Here is a 9,135-nt window from a genome sequence, read left to right as displayed (position 1 = left end):
TCCTAAAGCTTTCTCGCCTTGGAAATCTAGATAGAAATATCAAAATATGTTCTTCGTGTACTCTGTGTTCCACAAAACTGGCCTGCTGGCAATGTCCTGGACACAGCCTTCCATTTCTCAACTTCTTTGTCTCATTACCAACTGACCCCTTTACTTGGAATATTCCCTTTGTTCACATCTGCCTCTTGAGTTTCAAAGATTTAAGATTTAATGTGGATTTACCTCTTATTAAAGCTTTCTCTGACATTCACCTCTCAACTCAGACCCAAGTAATAATGATCCCTTCTCCCTTAGAAAGTAACTTTTTATATGCTTTGTATTTATTTGTAATGTTCTAATCAGTGGAAAAATATAAGCTCCTTGAGGGCAAAAACTGTCCATTTTATCTTTATTTCTCCAGAATTTAATGTATATCTTATGCATGGTGGACACTCTGGAACATCTGCTCAATTGAATTCAATTCAAGATATTTTCCCCAGGAAGGGAAACATATCCACGTGATGACCAAGTGTTTGATCACATAGGGGTCCTAAATGAAGGGTAGGAAGACATGTTTATTTTTAAAATTGAGACAATGGGGATGAAATGTATGTACTTCACCATGATGGTGGCATTCCTAGGATAGAGAAGACTTAACTCTGAACCTGCATGTCTGATGGCCCTAACTCAAGACAAAAATGACAGTGTGAGTAGTGAAAAGTATACTGAAGGTCAGCAGTCCTGGCTCTGTTGGTTTATTTTATGGTCTTCAGAAGCAAGCCATTTTCTCTGTCTGGAATCCTCTTTGCCCATCTGAAAAACAAAATAAAAACAAAAGACTAGATATTCCATAAGGTCCCTTCTAGCTTTAATATCCTGAGTCCAGTTCCCATCTACATGGTTATAACCATATTATAGAAAACAAGCTATCAGTCCATCCACTGGCAGGACAGGACAAGAAAGATAAGTTGGGGAAAGCATGGGGGAGGAGGGGCGAGGAAGTGTGGTGAGTCATGCTGTCATCATTACAACTAAAAATAATCACAGCATATTAAAATAACATACTTCCCCTCTATAAAAAAAATGAAGATTTTTTTTATCTATATGCCTGTAGTTTTCCATTTCTAAACAAGACTCCATTGGCATAACAGTCCATTCCTTGAAAATGTTAGCTATCCTGAGAAATAAGGAAGAAGAACTGGATCAGTTCAAATGTAATATGGAAGATTGTTTAGATTTATTCTGTTCTCCCTCATTGCAAAGAACTTACACCACTTGGTGGAAAATTACCAGAAGCAGATTTCTGCTCAATCAGAAGAAGCTTTCTAACATGGAGAACTGTTCCAAAATGCAGTGAGCTACTGTGTTAGGTAATGAGTTCCCCATTACTTGTGGTATACAAATATAGGTCTGTCTGTCTTTCTCCTTCTTGCTTTTATTTTCATAAATACATTTTAAAATTATCATTTAAAAGGTCCTTTCTTTGTAGTAGTATGAAAAATAACATCTCAAATGTTGTAGAAAAGATTCTTGTTTCAAATAAGAAGTTGTAATGTTAACTATAATGGATTCTTCCAATTCTAACCAGCTTAGCCAACTGAAATTGTTCAATTTATTAGTTACCAGACATGACCTTTTCAATAATTCTGGTAAAAAAAAAACAAATACCCTAGAGTAATTTTAGCCAAAGGATACACTTTTCATCTGCAAACCCACTTCTCAAAGTCTTCCAAAAGCTGAAGTATGTCCTGCGTCATCAGATTTAGATTTGTGCCTTCAGTTCACACAGAGTTGACTTTTACAGATTCCCACTCCCCCTTGAATATTTTTTAATAACAACAATCCCTCTCACACTACTGGGAAAGATTATATTTTGATTGTATTTGAAGGGGCACCAAAGGGACAGCAGGAACAACTTGAGAGTATAAAAATCCATCTTAGATCTGCATAGTGAATCACTAGCTATTTTTATAGTCGAAACAGAATTGATCTAAAACTTAGTTATCCACACACCCCAGGCAGAGGAACAGTCCCTGCTCTTGCTCACAGTCATGAAAGTTGGACAGGAGAAGAGCAATACAATTTGCTCAGGTTTTCCCCCCCTAATCCATGCTCAGCACTCTCTATCAAGTCTAAAATAGCACCAATGTTCCAAGCTGAATAAAGGAACAGAAAATATACTTCCCTGTCTTTGTTCTACCATGTTCCTGTACATAATTCCCTATTGGCATTTTTTATAAGAATAACTACTTGGAAAGTACTTGATCAATAAAAATAAGGTTATTTGAATATGCAGAAAATGTCAAAACCTGTGGGAATGAAAAGTAGGATGCAGATGTTTGATAATTACATTTACCAAGGCAGTAAAATTGATGAAGTCTACATCACATACATGTCATTACTAAAGAAACAGCTGTTCCCTCCACTCTATTGACTCAATCTATAGACAACCCTCCCCCACAGTAGCTGTCAGGTACTATGAAAATATGGCTTGTCTATCCAATTGAATCATTATATAAAAGATGTCACTGAAAAGGTTATCGATAATTCATGTTGGGAGAATTGACAGGTAACACATGGAGATGTAGGTCAAAGACCTCCTCATCTCATTGTTGCAGAGATTCATGACTCATCAGCAATATAATCTTTGTCTCCGAGACCAAAAAATATTCATTTCCACTCTAGACCATTCTTCTTTTAGGGAACTTATTTTATGGAGTCTGGGGTTTTCATTTGTTCATTTTCAGTGGTAATAAACTAATCTCTGTCTGAGGCAGAGATCAGGTAAAAAAATTAAGAAAGAAAATTAAGAATCCAATTAGAAATTTTATATGAGCCCACAACTTGGCATGGTAGCTATTTTTAATTAAAAAGTTAATGTGAATTTAGCATGCATTAATAGAAGCACTGTTTGAGAGAAAACAAGGAGAGTAGATAGCCCAGCGTAATCTGTGCTGTTTGGACTATTTATGGAATACTGGGTACACATCTTGGTTTCATGTTTAAGTGAAATATTGACAATGATTAATAAATATTTATTAAATGCCTAATATGTGCCAGTCATTGTATTAAGAGTTGGAAATACAAAAAGAAGTAAAAGACTGTTCCTCTATTTCAGGAATTTATAATCTAATGAGAGGAGTTCACAAGATGATATGACTAGTGAGCATGCAACCACAGATGGTCAAGGAGGTAAATGGTAATTCCATTTTCAGGGACAATGGACTTCACTGAGGAGTCTCAATAACAGCTAAATAATAGGCAGAGCCAAGGTGGCAAAGAAGGTAAGGTATCATCCAAGTTCTCCCCAGACATCTCCAAATACCTTTAAATAATGACCACAAATAAATTTTAGAACATCAGAATCCACAAAAAGATGTAGAACAATTTTCCAGCCAAAGGTGTCACTGGGGTGCACCTGAAGCATAAGTGTGTGTGCCAACACATTTAAGGCTTCAGGAAGCCAGGAATATACTAGGGATGTTAGGGGAGCCCCTAAACAGGATTAGGCTTTAGGAGCCACTGAATCAACATTGGCAGCTGCACTGAGATGGGATGAGGGATCAAGACAGAAACAGTAACAGCTACAACAGTAGTTTCCAGAAATATTTGCTCACAGATTGATGGGCCAGGCTCCCAGTTATAAAGAGATTGTAGGAAGCCTTTTTGCTGGCACTGTGGAAAGACTCTGTTGCTCTGTCCATACCTAGATCTTGGAAGCAGTGCTGACTCACAATACAGGTATCTAGAAAAATCTCTTTAAACAGCTGCATGAAAACTCTGAAGCCTGGTACAGCATACCCTCATCCTGAAAACAGAGTCCTACTTTAATAAAGAATTAAAAGCTAATTAATAGATTGGGGGAAATAAGTAAACATCAGAAAAAAGATTCTGACCATAAAAAATTACTATGGTGATAAGGAAGATCAAAGTACATACTCAGATGATAATAAGTCAAAACTCCTATATCCAAAATCTCCTAGGAAAATAAGAATTGGTCTCAGGCCATGGAAGAGCTCAAAGAGGATTTTGAAAATCAAGTAAGAAAGATAGAGAGCAAATTGGAAAGAGAAATATTATGCAAAAGGAAAGATAAAAAGCTAATGAGGAGAAAAAATGCCACAAAAGCATAATTGGCCAAATGAGAAAGGAGATACAAAAAATGAGGAAAATAATTCCTCAAAAATTTGAATTGAGCAAATGGAAACTAATGACCAGATGAGAAATTAAGAAATAATAAAAACATCCCAAAATAAAAAATTTAGGGGGAAATGTGAACTATATCATTGGAGAGATAACTGATCTGGAAAACAGATCCAGGAGAGAGAATTTAAAAAATCAATGGTTTATTTGAAAGTCATGATCAAAGAAAAAGCCTGTCTATCATCTTTCAAGAAATTATCATGGAAAATTGTTCTGATATCCTAAAAGCATAAGGTAAAATAGAAATTGAGGGAATCTACCAATTCCTCCTCCTCCTCCTACCTCCTAAAAACGATTTCAAGATGAAAACTCCCAGGAATATTACAGTCAAATTCCAAAACTCTTAAGCTAAGGAGAAAATGTTGCCAGTATCCAGACATAAACTGTTCATGTGTAGTAGAGTTATAGTCAGTATAACACAAGATTTAGCAGCTTCTACATTAAAGGATTAGAGGACTTGATGATATTCTTAAGAGCAAAGGAGCTTATAAAAGTGATTTATAAATCACTCATTCAGGAAATAATCACTCATTCAGGAAAACAAAGTATAATATAGGTATAAATATAAAACATATAAGTATAGAAGAAATGGTACACTTGGAGAGGGGCATCAGAAGTAAAATATTTTTGAAGAGGGACAGGGTGAAAGGAATGAGTGGGGAGATACAGTTAGCAATAGTAATTCTAAAAAGAATTTTGAAGAAAGTTTCTCTAATGAAGGCCTCATTTCTTCAATGTACAGGGAACTGAGTCAAATTTATATTTTTAAAAAGAGGCAATAACATTCTAATAAAATAAAATGATGATAATAACAATGACTAATTCTGATAGAAGACAAGACAAATCTTGAGAGGCAGGTATAAAATGGGTAGAATTGTTTTGTGTTACTTGAGGGAATATAATTAAGACTAAAAAGGGAATTACAAAGGGTTAAAATTTTCAATTCCTTGTCAAAGGAGAAACATGTGGAAAGAAATAGAAAGAACAAGACATTTAGAGTCTGAAAAACTGGATTTTAATCCCATCTTTATATCTAATACTGATCTTGGGCAGACAACTCTACCTTTGTGGGCCTATGGTTCCTATTACTTAATAAACATGGAGTGGTTAAATAACCTTTAAAATTATTTGTAATTCTGCATTTCTGATCGTGCTGAACACTTCAAATCATCCCTTCAATTTGCATTCTCATCCCCAGAGAGTGAGTACCACTCTCAAAGTTGTAAAGACAACCCTTCTTGAATAGAGAGGATCACAGAAGATAAATGAATAATTTTGACTGAATTAATTTTTTTAATTACACAAACAAAATCAATTTAGCCAAAATTAGAAATAAAGCAGGAAATATGGGGGAAGAGAGGAGCAGAGCAATTATCTCTGATAAATGTTCCTATCTCAAATATATAGAGAACTTAGTCAAATTTAGAAAAAAAAATTTTGAAATCACTCCCCAATTTATATATAGTTAAAGAACATGAACAAGAAGTTTCCAGAAGAAAAAAAAAATCAATGATAAATAGTGAAACAAAAATGCTCTAAATCACTAATAATTAGAGAAATTAAAATTAAAAACACTCTGAGTTACCATCTCACAATTATAAGATTGGCTACAAGACCAAAAAAAAAAAAAAGGAAATTTTAAAATGCTCACAGGGATATGGAAAAATTGGGACATCAATACAATTAGTAGGACTATGAATTAATCCAACAATCCAATTAGTAACTTTACCCAAAGGGCTATAAAACTGTGTGCTTTTGATCTAGCAAGACTGCTACTATGTTTGTATCCCAAAGAGATCAATGAAAAAGAAGAAAAAGCACTGATACATGCAAAAAATTTATTGCAGGTGTTTTGTTTGTGTGTGTGTGTGTGTGTGTGTGTGTGTGTGTGTGTGTGTGGTGGCAAAGAACTGATGCTGAAAAGATGCTTCTCAGTTGAAGAAATGATTAAACAAGTCTAGTGTATAATCTATTGTGCCATAAGAAATGATGAAGGGGTTATTTTCAGAAAAAAAAAAACACTTGGAAGACTTATATGAATTGATACAAAGTGATGTGTGCAAAAACAGAACAATTGTACACAGTAGTAGCAATATTGAAAGGATGATTAACTATGAAATACTTAACTCCTTAGATCAATACAATCAACCATAGTAATTTCATTTTAGGATTTATGATAAAAATGCAATCTACTTCCACAAGGAAAACACTGATGAACTCTGATTGTGGATTGAATCATACTTTTTTTCACTTTATCTTCCTTGATTTCCACCATTTTCCATCATCATCACCACCACCACCATGACTAATGTAGAAATATAATTTACATGACTTCACATGTAATAGGAATATTTCATGTCTTCTCAATGGATCAGGCAGGGATAAAGGGAAAGAAACTTTGGAAATTAATATAAAATTAATTTTAAAAATTAAGAAGGATATAACCTTCTGAGGATAAGTTTCTAATACTGTTGTTCATGAACCACCATCTCTACTTCCCATTAATAAGCAACCACTAAATTGAATTAGTTTATATTGGTAAATGTATTTATAAATGTTGTATAGCAGGAATAATTAGTAGAAAACAAATCCCTACTCTAAGTCTAGAGCACACTTTTCTATAAATACAGAATCCACAGAAAAAGTATAATTACTTCTAATATACAGTGGTAGGGAGACATATGTAAAGACAGAATTTGTGGCAAAGGAAAAACTCACAACTCATGATACCAGAATTGCTTTCCTCCTTTGTGGATACCCCCTGAAGTTTTCTTTAGGTGAAGCTTTCTGTCACTCTCTAAGGAAATGGGGCTTTCTAAGCTATATAACTAGCACTTCTTTCAACCATTAGGGATCCCACTCCATGAAGCTAATTTCCCTACCAATGACTGGAACTAGAAGTTGTTTTTTTTTCCTTTCTGTAGAGTCTTCATTCAATTCCCTTTGGGTGACTATATCTCAGCATCCTTTTGTCCTCAAATATATCTAAAATCCCCAATGGAGGCATTGCCTGTTACTAACCCAGTCTCTCTGATCCCAGCTGGATGCATTCACTGTACTAGTGCAATCTCTTCATGATATTGTGAGTGGAAAACGAGAGAAGGTAGAAAGGGCTCATTCTAATTTTCTCTCTCTCTGACTCTCTCTGTCTCTCTCTTCTCTGTCTCTCTTTGAGTGTCTCTCTCTCTCTCTCTCTCTCTCTCTCTCTCTCTCTCTCTTATAACATTCAGCTCTTCAAGTTCTGCACCCCAAGTCATGAACTAGAATCCTAAAAAAAGAAAAGAAAGAAACAAAGGAAATTTTTTAAAAATGCTCTGCACTTAGAGTCTTCCATTGTTGGACCTATAAACTGCTAAAATTCAGATTATTTGGCTATACAATCAAGTCTTTTTCTTCTTTATAAAATGAAAAAGGTCACCTTTTTTAAAGGAATCACAGAATCAAATTCATCTCATTGATGTATTTAAAATTTCATGATGCATGATGATATTTTGTTATTAAATTATCCAAGCTAAGTACAGTGAGGAAGAGAAACATGTCACTCTATATACACTATGTTTCTATGATTCTGTGACCAATGGAAGAATTTCTGTCACATCACAAGTCTCTTAATTTGCTCTTCCTTTCTTCTTTAAGTACATTTCTCTTTCTTTGTTTCTTTTTTTTGGGGGAGGGAGGGGATTCTGAATTTGGCAAACATCAACAAATATAAACAAACCCATATGTAAATAGCGAAAAATGAAATTATATATGAAAAGGCAAATATTTATTACATGTTGCTTATCAATAGTTAATAAAATATTACTGAATGTCTATTAGGTGCCAGGGATTGTACTAAATGCTACAGATATATATGTAAGAAAAATTTACTCTTTGCCTTAAGAGTCTTTGCCTTCAAGGAGCTTGAAATTTAATGGGAAAATATAGCAAAGATGAAAAGCAGGAAGAAAAAAGATATCTCCTACAAGATTATGGTGGGAAAGTCAAAGTCCAAAATGAGTGCAGAAGGTTATAAATGAAGAGATATCTGAGGAGATGTAAATTCAAGATGTTTGTACCAATGCTGTCCTGCTTCTCTCTATGAACTTTTGACTCTCCTGTTACTTTCTGCACATTTTTAAAAAATCATTGATGTTTCTAGCTTTCCTTTCTCTTATTTTCTCTTCTTTTTTGCACTAAAACCACTAGCTACACTCTGCCCTATCAACTGACATCCTCCCTCTCTAAAATAAAAAACAAAAAAACCTCTCTTTTTAAACAAATATGTAAACTGAAATAAATCTACATATTTCCATGACTGAATATATATATATATATATATATATATATATATATATACACATATATATATACATATGTGTGTGTGTATATATATATATATATATATGTATCATTACCTACCTGTTATTAGGCTAATAGGTAAATATGTATTTATATTGCTTTTCTGGAGTCATGATTGGTTATTGAATCTTAAGTTTTCAAGTTTGGGTTTTTGTCAAAATGTTGTCACACAAATTGGTCCTGCTGATTTTATTCTTCATCAATTCCCACAAGTTTTCTCAAGATTCTCCAAATGGGTCCCATTCTTCATTCCCCATGGTATCCTAACATTCCATAATATATCACACTAGCTTTTGAGTTAACTTCCTAGTTTCTCACTTTCACTAGCAAGTTAAACCCCTAAAAGAGGATCTATGATTGCTGCATTCAGAATTCTAGCGGTGAACCTTAAAAGTTGTTTTTCATGATACATTCACAAACTCCACTCCACTGTGTTCCCCCCAATAACAATAACCAGTTAATATCCTCCACTGTAACTTAACAAATTTCATTTTTACCAGAAGATATTTTTCAGAAGTTACAGCAATAATTAAACTATAACCACATCCAAAATGAGAAAAACACAACTTTCTTAACTCACTTATGAAAAAGTTTAAGTTCTCTCTCCTTATT

General features: G+C 34.0%; 1 long non-coding RNA gene across 5 annotated transcripts in view; it reads right to left on the bottom strand.

Moving 5' to 3' along the window:
- Window positions 1-742: 742 nt before the first annotated feature.
- The window catches only part of LOC116419830, a 215,807-nt gene continuing 207,414 nt past the window's right edge, over window positions 743-9,135 (bottom strand). For all 5 annotated transcript variants that reach the window (XR_004230144.1, XR_004230143.1, XR_004230146.1 and 2 more), the window contains one exon: window positions 743-792. This is a non-coding gene — a long non-coding RNA (uncharacterized LOC116419830). The remainder of the gene's footprint in view (window positions 793-9,135) is intronic.

Source organism: Sarcophilus harrisii, chromosome 6, assembly GCF_902635505.1.
Source record: "Sarcophilus harrisii chromosome 6, mSarHar1.11, whole genome shotgun sequence".
Classification (NCBI taxonomy): domain Eukaryota; kingdom Metazoa; phylum Chordata; class Mammalia; order Dasyuromorphia; family Dasyuridae; genus Sarcophilus; species Sarcophilus harrisii.
The sequence above is the reverse complement of the archived record's forward strand: the minus strand, read 5'-3'. Positions and strand labels throughout refer to the sequence as shown.